We start from the raw sequence: 27,361 nt of genomic DNA, 5'->3' as shown, positions 1-27,361 counted from the left end.
ATGATGGAATTTGCACCTCCAAAAAACACAAATGGTCCCAAAATGCAGACAAAGATGAGTACCTGGACACCCCTAAACCATCAGCTTTTGAATGACCGGGTGAGTAATAAGAACTATTTTATTAGTTGAAATCATGCTTTAAAGGAAAAAAAAGCATTAAAATTTTGGTAATCAAAACATGAACAGGAATTGCTTAGGACTGTATAGTGGATAAAAAAAACAAAATGAAGGATTTCTTCAAAAATTTTAATTGAAAAAAACTGAAATAAATTTAGAACAAAAATAAAGAAAACTTTAATTGAGCCCCAGTTACATGGCCAGAGTTGGCAAGAGATACAGAGTTCCTGCTTAGACAGAAAGATCTTAGGGACTTCCCTGGTGGTTCAGTGCTAAGACTCTTTGCTCCCAGGGCTGGGGCCCAGGTTCTATCACTGGCCAGGGAATTCAGTCCCACATACTGCAACTGAAGACCTTGTGTGCTGCAACTAAGACCCAGCACAGCCAAATAAATTAATAAATATTTTAAAAAAGATTTAGGAGATGAGAAGGCGGACTGTCTGCCAGCTCCCCTTCACCTCCGTTTCCAACTGGTTTCCAGGCTCTGTGAGTCGTCCTCCGAGGTCTCTTCATCCAGACCCCTCTTCTCCTTTGACTGGTGCACATCTGGCTCCACGTTCTCAGCTCACACACTCACCCCCCTTCGCCTGGCACATTGCAGTAACCCCTCAGCTGGTTTCACTGTCTCTAATCCGTCCTCTATTCTGGTCCCAGAGCGATCTTTGTAAAATACCAAGCTAATCCTATGAAGCAAAAGCAATAACAGACTGCTCCAAAGGATAAATTCCACCCTACCCACCGTGCAGAGCAGTGAGGACCCTTCATGTGTGTTAGTCACTGAGTCGTGTCAGACTTATGGACTATAGCCGGCCAGGCTCCTCTGTCTGTGGGATTCTCCAGGCAAGAATACTGGAGTAGGTGGCCATGACCTCCTCCAAGGGATCTTCATGACCCACGGATCAAACCCAGTGTCCTTTATATCATCTGCATTAGCAGGTGAGTTTTCTTTTTTAAATTTATTTGGTTGCAATTTTTGTTGAAGCATGTGAACCCTTAGTTGCAGCATGTGGGATCTAGTTCCCTGACCAGAAATCAAACCTAGGCCCCCTGCATTGGGAGCATGGAGTCTTAGCCCCTGGACCACCAGGGAAGTCCTAGCAGGTGAGTTCTTTAACACTGGCTCCACCTGGGAAGCCTGAATAGCTTTTGTCAAATTTTATGAGAATTTCTAGGGAATTCCCTGGTGGCCCAGTGGCTCAGAGTCTGTGCTCCCAATGCAGGGGGCCTGGGTTCCCTCTGTGCTCAGGAAACTAGATCCTACATGCGGCAAGAGTTTGCATGCTGCAGCTAAAGAGCCCACACGGCACAACTAAGACCCAGTGCAGTCACATAAATACAAATGCTTTAAAATTTCATGTAATTTCTAGATGAGCAATGATAAGAGAAACAACAATTTCTATTAGGAATGATATTTATTTTGTTGCTCAGAACTCCCATTTTATCCCCCCCCCCCCCATTTTTATTTTGATTTAGTTAGGTTCTAGTTTGGAGTAAAAGTATTTTCAAAAATCTTAGCCTGCCATATGTAAAATAGATAGGCAATGGGAATTTGCTACATGGTTCAGGAAACTCACACAGGGGCACTGTATCAACCTAGAGGGATGGGGTGGGGAGGGAGAGGGGAGGGAGGTTCAAAAGGGAGGGGATATATGCATACCTATGGCTGATTCATGTTGAGGTTTGACAGAAAAAACTAAAATTCTGTAAAGCAAAATCCTTCAATAAAAAGATAATTAAAATTAAAAAACTGTCATATCACCATGTTGTACACCTGAAACTAACATTATATGTCAATCATAATTCAATAAAAATTAAATATAATACAAATTAAAAAAATCTTGGCCCGTGTATATACCCATATGTATGTGAATGAATGTATCAGTGCTTAGACACACACATGGAATTTGCATATGTATACAGCAAACTGTTAATAGTGTGTGCACATGTGCTCTGTCTGGTCCGACTCTTTGCATCTCCACAGACTGTAGCCCTCCAGGCTCCTCTGACCATGGAATTTTCCAGGCAAGAATATTAGAGTGGGTTGCCATGCCCTCCTCCAGGGAATCTTCCCATCCCAGGGATTAAACCCACATCTCTTTATGTCTCCTGCATTGGTAGGTGGGTTCTTTACTGGTTGAGCCACCAGAGAAGCCCAACTATCAATAGTGGTTTCCCCTGAAAAGTTGGGCGACATGGAAGAGTGGGAAGGAAGTCTGTTGGAAGAGAGAGTTTTTGTTTTTTTACCATATACAGTGCAATGATATTTAAGAATTTAAAAAACAAATATAAGTAAAAGTGAGCAAAGAACAGTAATGCTGAGAATTGAAAAACACAGGTTCCAGATCAGCTATACTAAATAATCTCCTGCTTGACATCAGTGAGTCTCTTACGCCTCTGATCTTTGCTACCTTCCTTTGGAAATTGAGTGGCTTGGATCAGATGACCTCAAAGGTCCCTTCCAGGTCTAACATTCTGACACTGTGAAAGGGGTTCAAAATAGATACCTAAGTTTAGAGCTGGGCAGACCGTGTCCATACGATAACTTCAAGGGCTTCTCTACACTTCTACAACAGGGCATTTGCCAATGATCAGCGTAATTTTGAGGTCCTCTTTTTTTGTTTTGGCCACACTGCACAGCATATGGGATTTTAGTTTGCTGGCCAGGGATAGAACCCAGGCACCCTGCATTGAAAGCGCAGAGTCTTAAACACTGTACCACTAGGGAAGTCCCTGTTTTTTTTTTTTTAATTTTGCCTTTTTTCTATTCTGTAGTAAAATGAAAAATATGAAACTGTTTCAGTCTAAAATAAACCTCATAGGAGTCTGACTTCACAAGAGGCTTTAAGCAGAGATTGAATTCAAATGTAGAGACCAAAATTATAGCATCCTCAGATTACAAGATAATTCAGGCCTTGTGAAAACGTTGAGAGGAGGAATGTTTTATAAGTATGTATTTCTTTGCTGTCTAGTGTAGGGTTTTTTTTTTCTATCTAGTGTTTTAATTGAAAGCGATCAACATTTCTTTTTTTTTTTTTTAATATGGTTCACACATGTAGTTCAGTACACATGTAGTTAAAAGGGTGTTCTGAGAAAAAGCACCTAACCACCATCCATCGATCATTTAGGAGCCCCAAAATGTCTTACTCCTCCATGGTAATGATGTCACTTGGTGAAATATGCAACTACAGTGTCAACAGACTAAAATAACGACCATGGGATTTTGACTTAACAGCAGGCTCTGAGTGAACTGTGATGTAAACAAACGGCAGCATTCTGCAAGGAAAGACGATTCTCTCTAATGTTTCCCACTTGAAGTGATACTGTTTCCGGCTTTTTTAAAAAATTTTAATTGAAGTATGGCTGATTTAAAACGTTGTGTTAGTTTCAAGTGTACAGCAAAGGGATTCACTTATACATATTTATTCTTTTTCAGAGTCTTTCCCTTATGGGTGATTACACAATACTGAGTAGTGTATGTACTATAAGTAGGTCCTTGTTGGTTATTTACTTTATATATAACAGTGTGTATATGTTAATCCCAAACTCCCAATTTATCCTCTTCCAGCTTTTTAAGATCAAAAATCTGATTGCAAATCCTTGGAATGAAGACTTGCTCCCAACCAGAGACTATAAGATTCTGAGTCTGCCTGAGGGCCTGACAGTTAAATAATTTGTTCCAAATTATACTTCTTGTCAAGGGTAGAGTCAGAACCAGATCTGAGTTTGTCTAATGTTTCTCTTTCTGCCCCTCATGCCTATCAGTTCCTACCTGACTCTAATCGCCTTTTGGTGAAGAACTGGATTTGCTTGCACTCTGCTTAGACTTGGTCATTGGCCCTCTAAAGACCCTATCTCCTACCTTCTTTATTTTATTTTATTATCAATGACTGACTTTATTATTTATTTATATATTTATTTTCTTTATCTATTTGGCTGCACTGGGTCTTTGTTACGGCATGCAGGGTCTCTAGATGCGGCGTGTGGGATCTTTTTAGCTGCAGCATGTGGAATCCAGTTCCCTGACCAGAGATGGAACTTGAGCCCCCTACATAGGGAGTGTGGAGTCTCAGCCACTAGACCACCAGGGAAGTCCCCCTGCCACTTTCTCACTGACTCTCCACACCCCTTCAGGTCAGTGCCCCTTTCTTTCTGATGCCTTCTTTTGTCATTGGACACCACGATGGTCCTCCCAACCTCCTTTTGAAAGGAGGTTGTCATCCTGGGACCTAATTGTTTTTTTTTTTTTTCCCACTGTCAGGTCAAATCATGGGCAGCAATTCATTGAGAATGTAGGGCTTGAGGTCAGAATAGGGAAGATCAAGGTTGGGGGTCAGAATAGAAAGACCATGGCTCTAGCAGGTTTTCCTAGGTGTTAGTGATGAAGAATCTGCCTGTCAATGCAGGACATGCAAGAGACGTGAATTTGATCCCTGGGTCAGGAAGATTCCCCTAGAGTAGGAAATGGCAACCCAGTCCAGTATTCTTGCCTGAGAAATCCTATGGATAGAGGAGCCTGGCAGGCTACAGTCCAGGGGTTCTCCAAGACTTGGACATGACTAAGCACGCTTGTACCACATGGCTTTTTAGTGAGGAACCAAGTATATTATTCAGTTGAACATACAGTCTGGAACCAATGATTTTTCTTTAAAATCTATAAAGGTAACCCTTTGGGCCTCTGCTTATCTTCTCTAAAACAGAACAAGTGAACAAAAAGATCCTAAGATTCCTTTCAGCCCTAAAATCCTATGACATCTGAATCTCTTGTTGTTGTTCAGTCAGCAGGTGTTTTGTTGAGAGCTTCCCCTGGAACCTGTGGATCATATAAGGGAAAGTAGCTGTAATCTACCTGGGAAGAGAAAATGAACAGAATCACCTGGTGGGCAATAGCAAATCCCAGAAAGGCCAGGTGGAGCATGGGCTGCAAGTGGAGGAGGAGTTGGGAAGAGTGAGACCAGTGGGAGCCAGAGAATTGCTGGTGCCCGAGACTTAGGAGGGGAATTAGATGCTTGATAGGACAAGAGAAGGGTTCAGGAAATGTGTGAATCCTGATTTTTCTCTTTTTTTTGTTATTCTTTATTTTTTCTTGGCTGCACCGAGTCTTCGTTGGTACATGAGGGCTTTCTCTGGTTGCAGCAAGCGGGGGCTATTCTCTAGCTGCAGTACGTGGACTCTAGGCCGTGCGGGATCGATAGTTGTGGATCACTGGCTTAGCTGCCCCGAGGCATGTGGAATCTTCCCCGACCAGGAATGGAACCTGTATGTCCTGCATTGGCAGGCAGATTCTTAACCCCTGGACCACCATGAAAGCCTTGAATCCTAATTTTTCAGTTTTCTGAAAAATTCTATAGGTTTTTAATTTTATTTTATAGGCTCTCTTCTATTTTCTTTTTCTTTGTTTGCTTGTTTTGACCACTACATTGGCTTGTATGACCTTAATTGCCCAACCAGGGATTGAACCCTTGCTTTCTGCAGTGGAAACACTGAATCTTCACCACTGGACCACCAGGGAAATCCCCTCTTCTATTGTCATCTAAAAATTCTGAGATTATCGGTCACAGTTATTTGAGGGTCCTAGTGGCCCAGGGGGCAGTTAATTAGGAGGGAGGAGAAAATGGTATTCTTTTTCTTCTTCTCTGAAGTATAAAAAGTCTCTACCTGTGATATATGATATTCCCTGCTTAGTAGCAAAGATGGCATTTTACAGGCCTTGAGGTTGTTGTTGAATCAATTATTTCAGTCTCCATTTTGCCTGCCCTTTGAAAGCAGAATTGGAGAGTCTAAAAAAAGGAAGGAAAACAGATCTGTTGGAAGCATGAAACCAGCTCCTCGTCCTCCTCCACAAAAGGGAAGAAATAGCCCTGAGCTAGTTTCTAAATAGGAATGTTCTGACAGTGTGAGAGAATTTAGAAAGTGCCAGGAGGATGGGAAAACATGGAGTCCGGTTTTGAAAGCCGACAGAGTGCAGGGTGGGCGCCAGAGAGACAGTCACACCTGTTACCTGCTGTCTCTTGCTTCCTGGCTCCAGCTTGCCCTCCTCTGCCAAACCTTCTCACTCAAGTTGTCCCTTCCTCACCCATTCAGATAGATACACAAATGACTGAAGCTCAGGAAAACACCTCTCCACTAATATGTAAATACACTCACATGGTAGCGATACATCCAAAGGATATTCATTTGTCACAAGCGTATTCATTCTTTCCAGCAAGCTTGAGCACCTGTAATATGCCACATACAGCACTCTGCAGTGGAGAAGTCAAGGTGAATAAGATATAGTTTCTGTCCTCAGTGGTATATAACAACAAAACTATACAGATAAACACTGAACTATAAGCCCAGAGGCGCACATATGCAAACATATATGTAATGTACACCCACTGGTATGTGAACTCATGAAATAAAAAAACAGAGCTACTCACTCATAAATTTCACAAGTTCTAATACTAGTAATGCTGAAATATTTGGAGGGAGGTTGTCCGTTTTCCTATTTTTCCTTTGTCAGTTTTGTCATCGCCTTTCATATCCCAAAAATGATTTCACTTTATAGTTCCATTCTTTTCTTATTTCTTGCCTTTAAAAAATTATTTATTCTCTAAGATGAATTGTCTCACATGGAGAAACTGAGAAAAAGGAAAGTTTGCCCAAGTTATAAATAGAGCTACCCTTTCAGGTACAAAATCTGTCTCTTTTACTCAGTTGATAAAATGGAAAAGACTGGCAATATTTAGTGATTGATTCTTTAATGATGTCTTTTTAAAACTTTATTTATTTTTTTTTTGACTGTGCTGGGTTTTCATTGCTGTGCATGGGCTTGCTTTGGTTTTGGCAAGCAGGGGCCACTCTCCGGCTGCAGTGAGCAGGCTTCTCATTACGGCGGCTTCTCTTGTTGGGGAGCAGGGGCTCCAGGGCAGGCAGGCTTCAGTACTTGTAGTACTTGTGCTTAGTTGCACCGAGGCATGTGGAATCGTTTGGAACCAAGGATTGAGCCAATGTCCCCTGCATTGGCAGGCAGATACTTAACCACTGGCCCATTGGGGAAGTCCTAACGATGTCTTTTTAATGGGTATTTTGAACCACAAAATATGAAATCATTCAATCTTTTTTTTTAAAATTATAGGTAGCATATTCAAAAGCAGGGACATTACTTTGCCTACTAAGGTCCGTCTAGTTGAGGCTATGGTTTTTCCTGTGGTCATGTATGGATGTGAGAGTTGGACTGTGAAGAAGGCTGAGTGCCTAAGAATTGATGCTTCTGAACTGTGGTGTTGGAGAAGACTCTTGAGAGTCCCTTGGATTGCAAGGAGATCCAACCAGTCCATTCTGAAGGAGATCAACCCTGGGATTTCTTTGGAGGGAATGATGCTGAAGCTGAAGCTCCAGTACTTTGGCCACCTCATGCGAAGAGTTGACTCATTGGAAAAGACTCTGATGCTGGGAGGGATTGGGGGCAGTAGGAGAAAGGGACGACCGAGGATGAGATGGCTGGATGGCATCACGGACTCGATGGACGTGAGTCTCAGTGAACTCTGGGAGATGGTAATGAACAGGGAGGCCTGGCGTGCTGCGATTCATGGGGTCACAAAGAGTCAGACACGACTGAGAGACTGAACTGAACTGAACTGAACTGATAGGTATTTGAAGAAAGAAGAGCTCTGCTTGAAAATGGGTAACTATTTAAAGTATACTTGATTCTAAGTCAGAAAGAGAAAGACAAACACCATATGAATATCACTTATATGTGGAATCTAAACTGTGGCACCAGTGAACCTACCCTCAAAACAGAAACAGACTCACAGACGTAGAGATCAGACTTGTGGTTGCCAAGCGGGAGGAGAGGAGGGAGCAGGACAGACCGGGAGTTTGGGGTTGGTAGATGCAAGCTGTTACATTTAGAATGGCTAAGCAACAAGGTCCTACTGTATAGCACAGGGAACTATATCTAGTATCCTGGAATAAATCATAATGAAAAAGAACATTAACAAAGGAATGTATATAAATCTATATATCCATATCTAAATTACTTTCACCCTTTCTCAAAGGAAACAGTCTCAATGACCGTTGTCCATGATCAAAGTACAGTAAGTCCACTCTTTATGAATGAGTTCTGTTCCAAAAGCAAATTCATAGGTCCAATTTGATCATAAATCCAACACAGTCAGCCTCGGTACCCAACTAACACAACTGGCTACACCCCGCTGTTTGTAAGCTTGCTTCCAGACATCCTGGGCTTGAAATGAAAAAACTGCTCTACTGTACTGTAAAGTACACAAAAGCACAGCCACCTGTAGAGGATGGACACACGTGACCGTGCACGCCAGACACATGAACTAATGTGATTGGACATGCGAACACACATTCGCATCTTTGAAAGTTCGAAACTCAAATGTTTGTATGAGGGGACTTACTCTATCCATCTCTGGCTAATGTGTATTACTCATCAAATTCTTCTGCAGTCTCATTGAGAGTCTCTTCCACCCAAGAGAACTGGAAACGTGGTCATACAAAAATGTGTACACTAATGTTCACAGTGGCATTATTCATAATCGTCAAAAATGTAAACACCCAAACGTCCATTTGGTGAGAAATGGGTAAACAAAATGGGGTCTAGCCAAACAATGGAATAGTATTCAGGCTTAAAATGAAAGGCAGTTCTGTTTCAAGCTACTCACAAGAATGAACTTTGAAGACATTGTGCTATGTGAAAGAAACCAGATACAAAAGGACCAATATGGTTTGATTCCACTTTTATGAAGTTCTTAGAATAGGCAAATTCACAGAGAAAGAAAGTAAAATAGAGGTTATGAAGAAATAGGGACGTTATTTAGTGGGTAGAGTTTCAGCTTGAGTTTTAAAAAGATGTTGTGGGGAGGGAGGTGGGAGGGGGGTTCATGTTTGGGAACGCATGTAAGAATTAAAGATTTTAAAATTTAAAAAAAAATAAAAAAATTAAAAAAAAATAAAAATAAAAACAGTTCTGCAGATGCATGGTGGGCATGTTGCACAACAATGTGAGTGCATCGTGTCACTGGACTGTACACTTAAAAATGGTTAAATTTTAAAAAGCACGGGCAAGAAAAAAGAATGAAGTGCTCACATATGCTACAACATAGATAAACTTTGGACATAGCATGCTGAGTGAAAGAAACCAGACACCGAAGCCATCTAGTATATGATTCCATGAGATGGCTGGATGGCATCACTGACTCGATGGACGCGAGTCTGAGTGGACTCCGGGAGGTGATGATGGACAGGGAGGCCTGGTGTGCTGCGATTCATGGGGTCGCAAAGAGTCGGACACGACTGAGTGACTGAACTGAACTGATTTGAAATGTTCAAAATAGACAGATCCATACAGACAGAAAATAGATGACTGGTTTCTAGGGGCCAGGGAGCAGGTGAGGAGTGATTGACTGTAATGGGTATGGAATTTATTTTGGGAGGTAATGAAAACATTCTGAAATTAGACAGTAGTGCTGGCTTTATAGCCTTGTGAATATACGAAAATGCTGGGTGGTGTGGTGTATGAATTGTACCTTAATTTAAAAAAACAAATCAGGATCCCTTTTAAAAAAATATGCTTTGCTTTCTTTAACTCTAGATGTATATAATGAACTTGAAATTGTCCATCTTTAAAGCATACAGTCAAAGCCTTCTTTCCTTTTAAGGGAGCATCTTTGCCCCAGAGTATGGCCGGAGACAGAATATCCTACCCTGTGAGTTACTGAGATTCATTTTCCCGTATGTCTTAGTCCATCCCAGGTGCTATAACGAAACACTGGTGGGGGCGGGGGCTTATAAACAGCAGAAAATTTATTCTCATAGTTCTAGAGGCTGGAAAGTCCAAGATCAAGGTGCTAGCAGACTCAGTGTCTGGTGGGAACCTGCTTTCTGGCTCAGAGACTCTCCGTGTGTCTTCACTTGACAAAAGGGCTAACAGGTCACTCTGTAGTCTCTTTAATAAAGGACACTAAACCCATTCATGAGGGCTTCCCTGGTGGCTCAGTGGTGAAGAATCCGCCTGCCTATCAGGAAACGCTGGTTTGCTCTCTGGGTCAGGAAGATCCCCTGGAGTAGGAAGTGGCAACCCACTCCAGTATCCTTGCCTGGAAAATCACATCAACAGAGAAGCCTGGTGGGCTACAATCCATGGGGTTGCAAAGAGTCGGACACAACTGAGTGACTGAGCATGGATGCTTGCAATCCCATATATGAATGCTCTCCCTCATGACCTAATCCTCTCAAAGGCCCCACCCACCTCCCTGGGTCATTACCACAGGGTTAGGGTTTCAATTTAGGAATTAGGGGTGACATAAACATTCAATCCATCATAAAGCTCTGTATCTTACTGTTCTTGTTTGTCTGATTTAGTGACCACTTCTTTTCTGTGCTGGTCTACAAGCTCCAGTCTAAAGATATTTACTAACCTAAAGAAGGAAAAATAAGTCATGTACACAATGTTTCTGGAAGACTTTACATATCCCCTGGAGAAAGAAATGGCAACCCATTCCAGTATTCTTGCCTGGAAAACCCCATGGACAGAGGAGCCTGGCAGGTTACAGTCGTGGGGTCGCAAAGAGTTGGACATGACTGATCGACTTCACTTTACTTTTACTTTTACAAGAAAAGGGGCAATATTGATTTCCTTCAGACAGGAAAATTGTCTAAAGGGTGGAAGAGACTCTTACCTGGATAGCCTTTTGTGTCTTTTCAATTTTTAATCATGTGAATGTTTTTAATCATGTGAAGGTAATATCTATTCAAAATAATAGTTAAATTTTATAAAATAAATTCACTAAAAATGGCAAAATGAGAAATACCTGAAATTTAAAATCTAGCTAAGTTTTTCTCATATTGTATTTGTTTTTAAACTAACTTTGTTACCAACAACTTAAAAAAGAGACTTACAAAAAAAGCAAATAGATAAAATGAAAAGGGACATATTTAAAATGACTATATTTGCATTTTCATTCTACTTACTATGAATGGAAATCCCTAAGTTAATACAACCAGGGCTAATATTCAGGCAGAACTCATTGGTATGGCTGACCAGCCTCTGCCTATTTTGATTGGTTGGTAGCATTGCCAGTTGTTAAACATTTTTAATATCACCCTGGATAAAATTCAAGGTCTTCAAACTTTTAAAAAGATCTTGTTAATTCTTTTCTTTTATCATAACTAATAGAAGCATATATTTCAAAGGTCACTGATATTTGCAAAGATCACTAATTATCTCTCTACTCCAATCAGCCAAACTATAGGGTCAGGCATGGTTTTACCATTCTCTGTGTTGTACATTGCTTGATGCTATCAGGCATTTAATAAATATTTTCTAAATGAATAAATGATACTCGCTGGTTTTTCTCTTTTGCCCAACAACAAACTTATTCCATAAATTCACTAGATCATATGGTAATCTTTATACCTCCATGAAAGCCACAGGAATTAAGTTTGAAGGGGATATTTCCAGTTTATTTTTATTCAGTTTTCTCTCTCCATTTTAGGTTTTAGGCTTTATTTGTCTGTGTGTTTTATGAACAACATAACAGATTGATAGCATAAGGAATGCATTTTCAATAAAAAAAAAAGAAAGGAGAGAAGTAAGCATACAGATTTTTAAAAAATTTTCCTTTATTCATTGCTGTGCTGAGTCTTCCTCGCTGCACAGGCTTTTCTCTAGTTGTGGTGTGCAAGCTTCTCATGGCCATGGCTTCTCTTGTTGCAGAGACTGGGCTCTAGAGCCTTCTCGTTTAAGTTGTGGTGCATGGGATCAACACAGGCTCAGTAGTTGTGGCACACGGGCTTAGTTGCTCCGCTGCATGTAGGATCTTCCCAGTTCAGGGATCAAACCCATGTTACCTGTATTGGCAGGTAGATTCTTTACCACTGAGCCACCAGGGAAGCCCAAGGATACTGATTTTTAAACTTTTTAAGCATTACTTGGGATTTTCATTGTAGGAGTCAAGTATTGGCTTTAAAGCTCAATCTAATATTAGAAGTAAAGTCACTTTTAAAAACAATCTGGATAGCAAGGGGCAAGATGTAATGTGAAACCTATTCAATGATAGACAATCCAAAAAGTATTTATATTTAGCCATGTGTGCATGCTCAGTCATGTCTGACTCTTTTTGACCCCATGAACTGTAGCCCGCCAAGTTCCTCTGTCCATGGGATTTTCCAAGCAAGAATATTGGAGTGGGTTGCCATTTCCTTCCCCAGGGGATCTTCCCAACCCAGAGATCAAACCCAGGTCTCTTGCATTGCAGACAGATTCTTTACCAGCTGAGCCACCAGTGAAGCCCAGGATAATATAGCCAAAAAGCAAAACAAAAACAAAAACAAAAACAGCCTCTTCCTTCATCTTGACCTCACTGCCTGAGAACTTTCCTTTCCTTGCCATTTGGTGTGAGGTGAGTGGCGCTGATGCTCTAGTAATGGTCCTCACATCTTGAAAGTGCAGCAAGAATCCTTGTGACAACTAGGGATTTTCACAATCCTATTGAAAATCCTACTGAAAATGGGATTTTCACAATCCTATTGTCAAGAAATCCCGAAAGGCATTAAAAGTAACTATAAAATATAATTATGATATGATATAAGATAGTATTGTTGCTGTTTAGTCACTAAGTCATGTCAGAGTCTTTTGCAACCCCGTGGACTGTAAACCCACCAGGCTCCCCTGTCCATGTGGTTTCCTGAGCAAGAGTACTGGAGCCAGTTGCCATTTCCTTCTTCAAGGGATCTTCCTGACCCAGGGATTGACCCCCTGTGTCCTGCTTGGCAGGCATATTCTTTTCCACTGAGTCACCAGTGATGGTCATGTAAGATAGTATAGCATAAATTAATGTAGCACAATGTCGTATACTAAGTATATGATATTAATATTAAAAAGGAACTAACTGTAAAATGAGGTATCATACATGGGACTAGGATAAGAAAATGGTCCTAGCTGCTCCCCTGCCTCACACATTAGATCCCTGGCTGTGATGGTATGGCTCTTTTTTCTTGAAAAGCTGAAGCAAGAGATGTGGGACAGATACATATATACTATTATATATATATATATATATATATATATATATAATAGATTAAAAAAAAAACCCAGGAACCTACTGTATAGCACAAGGAACTACATCTAATATCTTATTATAACCTACAGTGGAAAAGAATCTAAAACAGAATATATGTGTGTGTGTGTGTTTGTGTGTGTGTGTATACATATACAAATCACTATGCTAGATACCAAAAACACTGTAAAATAACAATGCTTCAATTTAAAAAGAAATTGAAAAGAGAAAGATACTGGGTGATTACCAAATTCATGTACAGTTAATTCTTCCATGGATTATCTACTTTTTGGATTATTCCCAGCACCTTTTAAATTCCAAGGGGATTTTCCCCAGCTGTTAAGCATTCTTCTCAGTCATCTACCCACCTTCACCTGGTAGAAGTTCAAGGAATGAAAATTCATTTTCTATTAGACTAAATAAACACAGTTAGAAAGGAGAAACCCCCAAGGCAAAGAACACCTATCAAAGCCAAATATAAATTATCTTTGACTGTTATAATCAGGGAAATAAATGAGAAACCATTGTAATTATCTTTTTAATCTCTTGAGGAAAAGGATTGAATGTGTTCTTTTATAGATTTCTTCAGCACTTTATAGTCCTAATGTTCTTTTATATTCATTCTGAATCACTGTTCTTCAATCTGAGCCTGTTCTCTCCTTCTGTCATGTTCCCCATGACAATAATTGAGCTGACCTCAATCCTTGCAAATGTGCTTCCTGTCCTTGTTAATGTACAAACATGGTAACTGTATGCTTTTTAATTTAATTATTTGTATATCTAATGATTTACCCCTCATGCTTATTTTTAACATCACTATGATATTTTATAACAGGGGTCCCCAACCTCTGGGCCACAGGCCCATTGGTTTCTCTCATCAGATCAGCAGTGGCATCACATTAGAAATAAAGTGCGCAATAAATGTAATGCTGTAGTTTTTCTAGTAGTCATGTATGGATGTGAGAGTTGAACCATAAAGAAGGCTGAGTGATGAAGAATTGATGCTTTTGAACTGTGGTGTTGGAGAAGACTCTTGAGAGTCCCTTGAACTGCAAGGAGATCAAACCAGTCAATCTTAAAGGAAGTCAGTCCTGAATATTCATTAGAAGGACTGATGCTGAAGCTGAAACTCCATACTTGGGCCACTGTATGCGAAGAGCCGACTCATTAGAAAAGACTGATGCTGGGAAAGATTAAAGGCAGGAGGAGAAGGGGACACAGAGGGCCAGAGGGTAGGAGAACATCACTGACCCAGTGGCGGTGAGTGTGAGCCAGCTCCAGGAGATGGCGTAGGACAGGGAAGTCTGGCGTGCTGCAGCCCGTGGACTTGCAGAGTCCGACATGACTGAGCGACTGAACTACAGCAAAATGCAATGTGCTTGAATCACCCCGAAGCCATCCCTCCCTGCCTGTACCCCAGTCCCTGGAAAAATTCTCTCCTATGAAACTGGTCCCTGGTGCCAAAAAGTTTGGGGACCACTGTTTATAATATTAGCTACCATGAGTACAATGAGTCATACACTCTTTTAGGAATTTTATACATATTTTCATTTATTTAATCTTTCCAGTAACTCTAAATTTAGACATAATTATTCAATCAATGTATAAAGGAAGAAATTAAGAGATTCTTAGTGAGACTCTGAATGGCCTCACTCCCAAAGCCCCCATGCATCCTTAATGCCATATTTTCTCTTATCATGTTGCTGAGGTGATTCACTATTGTGAGGCATTTGGGGTTGTTTCTGGTTTACTGTAGTGATATTTATATCCCATAAAAATTTCTTCCCTAATCATCCTGGGTCCCCACATAGCTCAGTTTCTACAGAGTAGCACGTAGCACTGCCCAAAGTAATTTTAAAGATGAATACCAATTTTCATGTTGTCTCTCAAAGAAAAATCACAGGGGATTCAATTCAGAACTCATAACACTACTTACCAGACCCCCTTTCTTCATCCCCCAGTTCTCTCACACTGTATAACTGCTGGAAAGGCAGTTCCAGTTTGAACTGCCACAAACTGCCTACATGCCAAAACCCTGCAGCTCTCCTGTCTCCATGTGCCCCCCACTGGCCCCTTGTTTTAGAGGTCACCGCAGCATCGTGGGCTGGTCCTTCCCCTGGCCCTCGCCACTCTGGTCTAGCTTCTCTATCGTTCTAATAACCCATCCCCAAAGGAAAGAAGTCTCATATCATGTTAGTTAGAAATATGGACTGTGCAGAAACAGGCCGAGGGGAAATCTGGGAACATTCATACGTGAGTACGTTTTATTCAGTTATTTGTAAGTTAAGGTTTCTGATTTTTTAAATTTCATTTGAGAGTCCCCCCCCCCCCACCCCTTGAATAATAGTGTCCAAAGTGAGATTGATGAGCACTGGTAACACTGACTAGTTTTTGTTTTATCTAAAATTCTTTGGTTTGGCTGCACTGGGTCTTTGTCGCAGCTCACAGGCTTTCCCTAGGTGTGGCATGTGGGATCTTAGTTCCCCGAGCAGGTGTCAACCCTAGCCCCTTGCGTTGGAAGGCAGATTCTTTTTACTGGTTTGTCCATGGCTGAGCTGGTCTTCGCTGCTGTGTGCGGGCTTTCTCTGGTTGCCGTGAGCGTGGGGCCACTCGTCTCTGCTTGCAGTGCGCAGTCTTCCTGCTGCAGTGGCTTCTCTTGTTCAGCGCACAGGCTCCAGGGTGCTTGGGCTCCAGTCGCTGTGGCGTGTGGGCTCAGCAGTTGTGGCCCTCAGGCTTACTTGCCTTGCAGCACGTGGAATCATCCCAGACCAGGGATGGAACCCATGTCCACTGCACTGGCGGGTTCTTAACCACTGGACTTCCAAGGAAGTCCCACAGTGACTGGTTTTAATCAAGAAGTACTCCAACTAATTAAAAAAATAGATTACAAAGAAGTTGATTACAAAGAAGTTGACTTGTCATAAGGCTTGTCAAAAATACATTTTTACTTTATATGCCTTTTTTTTTTTTTCAGGGCTTTCCTGGTGGCTCAGACAGTAAAAGCATCTGCCTGCAATGGGGGAGACCCGGGTTCGATTCCTGGGTTGCGAAGATCCCCTGGAGAAGGAAATGGCAAACCACTCCAGCACTCTTGCCTGGAAAATCCCATGGACGGACGAGCCTGATAGGCTACAGTCCATGGGGTTGCAAAGAGTTGGACACGACTTCACGTTCACTTTCACTTTCATGCCTTTTTAGGTGGTCAATGTATTTTATGATTAAAACTAAAGTATTATAAAATTCTGATTACTTTATAATAACTGCTGCTGCTGCTAAGTCGCTTCAGTCGTGTCTGACTCTGTGCGACCCCATAGACGGCAGCCCACTAGGCTCCCCCGTCCCTGGGATTCTCCAGGCAAGAACACTGGAGTGGGTTGCCATTTCCTTCTCCAATGCATGAAAGGGAAAAGTGAAAGGGAAGTCGCTCAGTTGTGTCCGACTCTTCACGACCCCATGGACTGCAGCCCACCAGGCTCCTCCATCCATGGGATTTTCCAGGCAAGAGTACTGGAGTGGGGTGCCATTGCCTTCTCCGATAAAATGCAAGTAGCCCCAAACTTTTCTGTTTTCTCTTCTCTAATGGACTAAAGAAGAAAAACAGAGATTTAGACTCTGATAACAGCTCCTTCCGCTGCTAGCTGTTCCCAAAGAACCTTTCTTTTGATTTTGGCCAGCTCTCACGCTCTCATCTTTGATCAGTCACTAATCTTGGGACTGGTTTGGGGTCATCACTGGGGAAAATTGTGAAGTAACCCAAACGTTTGTTTGGTATGCCCCAGATTGCTTTGGCATGTACTTCCTGTCTCTGGCACTATTTTTTTTTTTTTCCAGGTCTTCCTATCAACTTTTCCTTTCCAATCATATCAATCATTTACATATTAGTAGGACTTTAACTCAGAGAAGGCAATGGCACCCCACTCCAGTACTCTTGCCTGGAAAATCCCATGGATGGAGGAGCCTGGTGGGCTGCAGTCCATGGGGTCGTGAAGAGTCGGACACAACCGAGTGACTTCCCTTTCACTTTTCCCTTTCATGTATTGGAGAAGGAAATGGCAACCCACTCCAGTGTTCTTGCCTGGAGAATCCCAGGGACGGGGGAGCCTGGTGGGCTGCCGTCTATGGGGTCGCACAGAGTTGGACACGACTGAAGTGACTTAGCAGCAGCAGGACTTTAACTGGGGCTTCCCAGGTGGTGCTAGTGGTGAAGAATCCACCTGCCAATGCAGCAGACCCAAAAGACACAAATTCGATCCCTGGATCGGGAAGATCCCTTGCAATAAGAAATGGCTCCTCATCCCGGTATTCTTGCCTGGAAAATTCCATGGACAGAGGAGCCTAGTGGGCTCACCAAAGAGTCAGACAAGAGTGAGTGATTGAGAACATACACACACACACACAGGACTTTAACACTATATACTCCCCCTTCTCAGAGATATTTGCTTGTATTGCCTTATCTCTAATTGTAAATGCAAAGGTTTGTTTCTGGTCCTGGAGTTTTAATCACTAATGAGCTGATGTAGAAACTGTGGGGGGAGACTGACTGCCCAGGTGTCTTCTCTTAAGATTGTACAGACAGTCCGTGGCTTGAGATGCTTTGGCTTAGCAACTTTTTGGCTTTACAGTGATGCAAAAGTGAAAGACATTCAGTGGACACCATATTTAAAATTTTGTATTTGGGTTTTTTTTGGGAGGGGTGGCTAGCCGTGTGCAGTAGGATACTCATTTATGGTGCTGGGTAGCCAGTAAGCCACAGCTCCCAGTCAGCCACTTGGTCACAAGAGTACAGGCCAAATACACTTAAAACCATTAGTACCCAGACAGCTATTCTGGTTTCACATTCAATGTGCTTGTGTACATGCTAAGTTGCATCAGTCGTGTCCAACTCTGTGCAACCCCATGGACTGTAGCCCACCAGGCTCCTCTGTCCATGGAACTCTCCAGGCAAGAATGCTGGAGTGGGTTGCCATTCCCTTCTCCAGGTATAGTAGTCAATAAATTACATGAACTAGTCAATGCTTTGTTATACAATAGGCTTTGTGGTAGATGATTTTGCCCAACTGTAGGTTCATGTGAGGGCTTCCCTGGTGGCTCAGTGATAAAGAATACCCCTGTCAATGCAGGAGACTCGGGTTTGATCCCTGGGTCAGGAAGATCTCACGGAGGAGGGCACGGCAACCCACTCCAGTATTCTTGCCTGGAGAATCCCATGGACACAGGAGCCTGGTGAGCTATAGTCTATGGGGTCGCAAAACAGCTGGACATGACTGAGCGACTAAACAACAGCAACAAGCATCAGGGTCCATGTAAGCGTTCTGAGCACGTTAAGGTAGACTGGGCTAAGCTAGGATGTTTGGTAGGTTAAGTGTATTATGTGCATTTTTAATTTATGATATTTTCAACTTATGATGGATTAATTGGGATGTAGCCCCATCAGAAGTTAAATATCTACATTTTACAAGTCTGTATATATTCTCAGCTTATGACTATGACCAGCTCCCCAATTTTTCTGTAACTCCAAGTTTTAAGGTCAAGTGCACGTCTATGTCCACACCGGCCTTGCTTGGGCTCACACACACAAATGTGAGAAAGAACAGGTAGGTGGCAAAACATGGGGTGCACTTGTTAGGGAAGGAAATGCATGCAATTCGTTAAGAATAAGTTACTAAACTCACTTTCTATGCAGTTCTTTATCTCTTTCATAATGCGTCACTGGTGTCAGACTAAACCTGGAGCTATTTTTTTTAAAATTTTTTTCCAGTTTGACAAATGGCTGGACACCAGAGGAGAAGACTCTTGACAGTCCTGTTAGAATGCTGCTCCCTGTCACAGCAAAAGTTCTGCTGTTGAAAGCTTCAGGAGAAAATTCCAGCAGAAGCTCTGGATTTTACCACCAAGCTCCCAAAGGTGTTACCTTTATACACCTTTTCTTTCCTGGACCCCCGAAGCCTTTGTTGCTGTGCACAGGCACAGATGAAGAAGCAGGGTTTGGTGTTTTGTAAAGACAGCCTAGAAAACACTGAAACTTGAGGGAAAAAAGAAAGCACACATACAAACCCGAGCACTGCCAAGACGCTCACCACGTTTCGTTTGCACAGTTTGGATTGGCCCCATCTCTTTGTGTCTGGCTGTGCACTTAGTGCTCAAAGGGGAGAAAAAGTAAGGCATCGTTAAGTATCTGTAAAATAGTTAGCCAGTTGGGGAAATATATACACATGTATATAATGGTTCATCATCAGAATAGTCTTATATTGCACAGCAGAGGACCAGAGTAAAACTTAAAGTGTAGAGTGCAGACCATTCATAAATAGAAAAGCATGAAATAAGGTGCTAATGTGATAAATAAACAGAAGCATGTGAGACTAAAGGAGTTCAGAGTGGGCAAATGTGCTCACAGGTTGGAAAAGCATCTGACCATTATTTTCTTACAAATAATTTCATGGTGTATTCAAGTATATATTTTAAGATATAAAATTGATAGTCATTTGTTGATTTCTTCTCAGTCTAGAAAGACCAGAAATTACCGGTCATTGTGCATTCACATGGTAACTTTAGCTTTTAAAATTAAGAAAATGAATGCAGTAAGATAGATGACGTATTTAATAATTGGTGTTGGGACAATCGGGCAGTATCTGGAAAAAAATTCTAGAAGGATAAAAGATTGATGTGAAATTATGGGAAACCATTCCCTACTCAAAGGAGGGAATTCCCTGGTCCAGTGGTTAAGTCTCTGCTCTTTCACTGCTGAGGGCAGAAGTTCAATCCCTGTTTGGGGAACTAAGATCCTGTAAGCCACCAGGCACGACTAAAGGGAAAAAAAAATGTAATTAAAGGAAATCTAGGGAAGGAAGACTTTATGAGTAACGTATAATATTCAGAGCCTCAAAAGAAAATGTATAACTTAAAATCTTGCTTTATTTATTTTATATATTTTGAATATATATTGTATATGCTTTATAAATAAAGAAAGCAAGATTTTAAGTTGTGATTATAAAAGTTAAAATTTTCTCCATAGAGAAGAGAACTGTAAATAAATACAGACAGTAAACAGGAGGGAGCTCCCTGGGAGTGGTTAGGACTCAGTGCTTTCACTGATGAGGGCTCAGGTTCAGCCCCTGGCTGGGAAACTACAAACCCACAAACTGCTGCAGTGTGGCCCCCCAAATTAAAATAAATGGGGGAAAAACATATTGCCAGCAAAGGGGTAATTTTCTTATTTTTTAAAGAATGACTTTTTTTTTTTCAAATTTAATTTTTTATTTTTTTTTAAATTTTAAAATCTTTAATTCTTACATGCGTTCCCAAACATAAAAATAAAGAATGACTATAAATCTACATTAAGAAGAAAAAAAAAAAAGCAAAGCCTAGCATAAAAATGAGCAAAGGAAGTGAACAAATAGTTCACAGAAAGAAAAGCAGATGTTTCTAAAACAGATAAAATGCTTAGCCTCATTTTCATGCCATCGTTTGTGACTCAGATGGATTGAGTTTCTTTTTTTCTTTTTTTAGTTTCTTTTTTAATGATAACATTTTATATTGTTAGGGGTGTGGGGAAACAAGCACCTTCATATGTTGTGCATTCATAGATAAATTGATGCAAACACCAAGGAGAGCAATTTGGTAGTACTCAATTTTTAAATAAAGATTCCTGGACATTCCCTGGCGATCCAGTGGCTTTCACTACCAAGGGTGTGAGTTTGATCCCTGGTCGGGGAACTGAGATCCTACAAGCCATGAGACATGGCTAAAAACTTAAAAAAAAATTTAATTAAAAAAAATAAGATTACCTTTGGCCAGTAGTTTCACTTCTTGGAATTTGTCTGATGGGTATACTTTAACACATGCAAAATTTATGTCTATATAAGAATATTGCATCATTGTTTGTAGTAGCAAAAGGTTGGAAACAATGGAAATGTCTGCTAATAGCAGACTGGTTGCAACTATCTCCTCAGTATATCATCAATAAAACAACAAAGGTGCAGAATTATCCTACCACTTTGGAAGAATAAAAGAATGTATCCATATTTGTTGCTGTTCTGGAATGGCACACAAGAAGCCAGTAATAATGGTTACATTCAGGGAGGGAAATGAGTGGCTAGATGACAAGGATGAGAGAGGCTTTTTTTTTTTTTTTACTTTTTGTGCAGTGTGCCCCTTGGTATCTTTGAATTTAGTATTGATGTACACATATTATTCTAAAATTGAAAACAATTTTTTTTTAAAAACCATAGCGTTTTAAATGCCCAGTAATAGAGTATCATTCCGCCATATAATGAATTATTAGGCAGTCATTAGAAAACGTGTTTTGGAAGAACAGAGATGCTTATTGTGTGTAAAATGAAGAAAGCATGATTTTAAATTGCATGCAGTTTCCCAATTTTACTTTCCTATATACCTGAAAAACAGAAAGGAAAATAACTCTACCAGCTTGTTGATAATGTTTGGTCATCTCTGATTGACAGGTTCTGGGTATGGTTTTTCTTCAGGTTGCTCAGAATTTTCCCTGTTTTTCACAATGAGAATGTTACCATTCCAGGGAGATGCGATACGAAATAGATAATCTTAAATATCAAGGGAACATTTAATGCAAAGATAGGCTCAATAAAGGACAGAAATGGTATGGACTTAACAGAAGCAGAAGATATTAAGAAGAGAAGGCAAGAATACACAGAAGAACTGTACAAAAAGGATCTTCATGACCCGGATAATCACGATGGTGTGATCACTCATCTAGAGCCAGACATCTTGGAATGTGAAGTCAAGTGGGCCTTAGAAAGCATCACTACGAACAAAGCTAGTGGAGTTGATGGAATTCCAGTAAAGCTATTTCAAATCCTGAAAGATGATGCTGTGAAAGTGCTAAACTCAGCAGTGGCCACAGGGCTGGAAAAGGTCAGTTTTCATTCCAATCCCAAAGAAAGGCAATGCCAAAGAATGCTCAAACTACCACACAATTGCACTCATCTCACACTCTAGTAAAGTAATGCTCAAAATTCTCCAAGCCAGGCTTCAGCAATACGTGAACCGTGAATTTCCTGATGTTCAAGCTGGTTTTAGAAAAGGCAGAGGAACCAGAGATCAAATTGCCAACATCCGCTGGATCATGGAAAAAGCAAGAGAGTTCCAGAAATACATCTATTTCTGCTTTATTGACTATGCCAAAGCCTTTGACTATGTGGATCACAATAAACTGTGGAAAATTCTGAAAGAGATGGGAATACCAGACCACCTGACCTGCCTCTTCAGAAATCTGTATGCAGGCCAGGAAGCAACAGTTAGAACTGGACATGGAACAACAGATTGGTTCCAAATAGCAAAAGGAGTATGTCAAGGCTGCATATTGTCACCCTGCTTATTTAACTTCTATGCAGAGTACATCATGAGAAACGCTGGGCTGGAAGAAGCACAAGCTGGAATCAAGATGGCCGGGAGAAATATCAATAACCTCAGATATGCAGATGACACCACCCTTATGGCAGAAAGTGAAGAGGAACTAAAAAGCCTCTTGATGAAAGTAAAAGAGGAGAGTGAAAAAGTGGGCTTAAAGCTCAACATTTAGAAAATGAAGATCATGGCATCTGGCCCCATCACTCCATGGGAAATAGATGGAGAAACAGTGGAAACAGTGTCAGACTTTATTTTTCTGGGCTCCAAAATCACTGCAGATGGTGATTGCAGCCATGAAATTAAAATATGCTTACTCCTTGGAAGGAAGGTTATGACCGACCTAGATAGCATATTGAAAAGCAGAGACATTACTTTGCCGACTAAGGTCCGTCTAGTCAAGGCTATGGTTTTTCCAGTAGTCATGTATGGATGTGAGAGTTGGACTATGAAGAAGGCTGAGCGCCGAAGAATTGATGCTTTTGAAGTGTGGTGTTGGAGAAGATTCTTGAGAGTCCCTTGGACTGCAAAGAGATCCAACCAGTCCATTCTGGAGGAGATCAACCCTAGGATTTCTTTGGAAGGAATGATGCTAAAGCTGAAACTCCAGTACTTTGGCCACCTCATGCGAAGAGTTGACTCAATGGAAAAGACTCTGATGCTGGGAGGGATTGGGGGCAGGAGAAGAAGGGGACGACCGAGGATGAGATGGCTGGATGGCATCACCTACTCAATGGACGCGAGTCTGAGTGAACTACAGGAGTTGGTGATGGACAGGGAGGCCTGGCGTGCTGCAATTCATGGGGTCGCCAAGTGTCGGACATGACTGAGCGACTGAACTGAACTGAACTGATCATCTATGTGTGCCATATGTCAATCTTGGTAGATTTCAGCATCGTATTTTATTTCCTAGAACTGACTGTGAGGCAATTGTTCTTTAGCTAGATTTAAAGTAAACAGTAAAGTCTCTGCACCAAGATGAGCTTTGTGCTGTTTAAAATTGTGTTGAGGGTTGTCTTACAGTTTGAAAGAACTTACCTACCCTCAACTTTCCTCATTCCTGTTTAGTTTTAAACAGACAAAAAGCAGCAAAAATAAAAAACAAAGCAAAATTTTATGTATCCCCAGTGCAGGAGGGGAAACCCCAACTTAACTACCCAGGTCTAAACCCGATCTAAGTCAAAAGGTGAAAAGGGTGAGAATTAAGAAAAACTTTCTCCCCATCCCCTCCCTCCCAAACTCCACAGCTTGATTGAATTAATTAACCATATGAGGATTCAGGGCAGTGCAGTTTCATTCTGGGTTGCACAAAGTGGTTGTGATCTCTGCTTCTGCCTGCAGTGTTGTATCAGATCCTCTAAGCCTTTTCCTCCATCTAGATCCTGAACCTACTGTTTCTCCTAATTGTGCCCCCTTCTGCTGCCCTCTCCCCTACATGTCTTATCTTCAGCCCATAAAATAATCCTGGATGTAATAGAAACTCCATACACAATGGATGGAAGGAAGGAGGAAGAGAGACAGATAGATAAACAAATGGATGGGTAGCGAATTCCATTACAGAGTGTTCTGCTCCTTTTGGGGGCACTCAAACATTATTTATTATTGAGTTAACCTTGGAAAAGAGGCCAGTTTTCCAAGGATGAAATGAATGTGAAGATTAGCTATCATATCTGCAATTCTTGATAAGAGACATGGAATGCCTAGTCTCTATATACGGACTTGACTCTAGTTTCTACTAAGACTTATTTAAAACCTGTAATAAATTATTTTAAAAACTACTACACATAATAGGGTCACCTCCACCATTTGCTGGATATGTAGGATTGACCATAATGCTATGAAAATGGAATGTACAGAATACTTTTTAAAAAATGTATTAATCGGGCTGCACCAGGTGTCAGTTGCAGCACGTGGAATCCAGTTCCCTAACGGGGGATCAAACCCTGGCCCCCTGCGCTGAAAGCATAGAATCTTAGCCACTAGACCACCAGGGAAGTCCCCAGGACAAATACTTAATGCTCTGTTGAATCTTAAAGGCTATTTAGGACACACCAATATAGTATTAGTCACTGTGTTCTCTTTATATATTTAGTTAAATCATAAGAATGGAGGGAAAACAGAAGCATATCATGGAAAACATAAGCAATATGCCAACTGGAGTTTCTGTAGCCTTCATACAACTTTCATACACAGACTCCCAGAGATCCTTCAGTTCAGTTCAGTTCAGTCACTCAGTTGTGTCTGACTCTTTGTGACCCCATGAATCATAGCATAGCAGGCCTCCCTGTCCATCACCAACTCCTGGAGTTTACCCAAACTCGCATCCATTGAGTTGGTGATGCCATCCAACAATCTCGTCCTCTGTTGTCCCCTTCTCCTCCTGCCTTCAATCTTTCCTAACATCAGGGTCTTTTCAAATGGGTCAGCTCTTTGCATCAGGTGGCCAAAGTACTGGAGTTTCAGCTTCAACTTCAGTCCCTCCAATAAACACCCAGGACTGATCTCCTTTAGGATGGACTGGCTGGATCTCCTTGCCGTCCAAGGGACTTTTTAAGAGTCTTCTCCAACACCACAGTTCAAAAGCATCAATTCTTTGGCACTCAGCTTTCTTTATAGTCCAACTCTCACATCCATACATGACTACTGGAAAAACCATAGCCTTAACTAGACGGACCTATGTTGGCAAAGTAACGTCTCTGCTTTTTAATATGCTGTCTAAGTTGGTCATAACTTTCATTTGAAGGAGTAAGCATCTTTTAATTTCATGGCTGCAGTCATCATCTGCAGTGATTTTGGAGCCCAGAAAAATAAAGTCAGCCACTGTTTCCACTGTTTCTCCATCTATTTTTCCATGAAGTGACGGGACCGGATGCCATGATCTTCGTTTTCTGAATGTTGAGCTTTAAGCCAACTTTTTCACTCTCCTTTTTCATCAAGAGGCTCTTTAGTTCTTTACTTTCTGCCATAAGGGTGGTGTCGTCTGCATATCTGAGGTAATTGATATTTCTCCCAGCACTCTTGATTCCAGTTTGTGCTTTCTCCAGCCCAGCATTTCTCATGATGTACTCTGCATAGAAGTTAAATAAGCAGGGTGACAATATACAGCCTTGATATACTCTTTTCCTATTTGGAGCCAGTCTGTTGTTCCATGTCCAGTTCTAACTGTTGCTTCCTGACCTGAATACAGATTTCTCAAGAGGCAGGTCAGGTGGTCTGGTGTTCCCATCTCTTTCAGAATTTTCCACAGTTTATTGTGTTCCACACAGTCAAAGGCTATGGCATAGCCAGAGATCTTTAGGAAGTTCCAAAGTCTTATCTAAATCTTGGTTTCCCCATTTACAAGGGGAGTACATTAATTATACTTCAGGTTGTGACGAGGATGGTTAATAGGTGCTCGATAAATATTAGTTGACTTGGATTCTGTCTGAATTAACATTAAAAAAAAAAAGAAAAGAAAAAGGGGTACCCAAAGCCAGTGCTCTGTGAGAACCTGGAATGAGGAGGGAGGTGGAAGTGGTGTTCAGGTTGGAGGGGACACATGTATACCTATGGCCAATGTATGGAAAAACTGTCATAATGTTGTAATTATCCTCCAATTAAAAAAAAAATCTTCCTGCCTGGTTAGGAAGCACTTCAGGTAAGAATAACTTGGTTGTGATTTGGAGGAAAAGGACCAAAAAGAAACTACTTGTGAATTCCAGGCGTGGTTTATCTAGTTAAAATTATGTTTGCTCTGATTCATTCATGAATGAATCCATGAATCTACTTCCCCAGTGGCTCAGTGGTAAAGAACCCGCCTGCAGTGCAGAGAAGTGTGTTCAATCCCTGGGTCAGGAAGATCCCTTGGAGGAGGGCATGGCAACCCACTCCAGAAAAAAAAAAAAAAAAGAAGTTCTCTCAGTACCAGGGTGACGGCTCAAAACCTAGAGAAAGTGGACATGTAAACTGAATTTTTTCCAGGTGAGCTGGCGTTGGAAGAATTTAACTGAACTGGATCAGCTCTGGATGCTAAAATGTTTACGGTTTAACTGGTACATCAATATCTCCCCAACTCCCTATGAGCAGGGTGTATGGAAGAAGCATTATATTCAAATGGTGAAAGAACTCCATGTTAGCAAGCCCAGGGTAAATTTGGGAAAAGAATTTCTAACATCAGCTACTTAGGAATTCTAGAACTAAGTTGGAGAAGGCCATTGGTTCAAAAGAAATATACCATGACTTCAAAATTCCCTTGTTCTAAGAACTTAACAGCTCTTTTCAAGATATCCATGTTAGTTGAAAGTCATCTGACACTCACAAACCACAGTTCCACCCAGGTTATGACTTGGAGCTCCTCATTCTCTCCAGATTCCTGGATTGCTGTGTCTCTGACACCTACAGTACACAATTCTGACACTGGGATTCTGTGGGTTATATGCAGTATTTATTACCTATGGGTCATCAAATTTTACTTAACTAGTTCAAATTTTCTGTGATTCTACCAGGCAAACTGAGGTTTATGTTTCTATCATTAATAAAGAAAAGTTTGCAAAAAATTAGTAATTAGGAAAGGGCATAATGGGCATATTAAAGTTCTTTTCACTTTAGAAACTAGCAATGTAAAGTCCTTACATAGAACTGTAAACAGCAAATAGTATGAGCATAAATTTTTCTAGTGGTTTTCTATTCATTGTAACCAATGTTTATGTTCATTTTTATAGTCACAGTTAATTAGATAACTTATGGGAAATTTTTATGAGCTTTTTCTTTATGGCATGATCTATATACATGCAGAGTTTTGCATTGTTTTGTATAATAGAAGA

The 27,361-nt window shown here is 41.0% G+C and overlaps 1 pseudogene; it reads left to right on the top strand.

Moving 5' to 3' along the window:
* On the top strand, positions 1-26,723 carry LOC108638400 (annotated as a pseudogene).

Source organism: Capra hircus, chromosome 20, assembly GCF_001704415.2.
Source record: "Capra hircus breed San Clemente chromosome 20, ASM170441v1, whole genome shotgun sequence".
Lineage (NCBI taxonomy): Eukaryota > Metazoa > Chordata > Mammalia > Artiodactyla > Bovidae > Capra > Capra hircus.
Note: the sequence above shows the minus strand (reverse complement) of the source record. Positions and strands in the feature narration are given on the sequence as shown.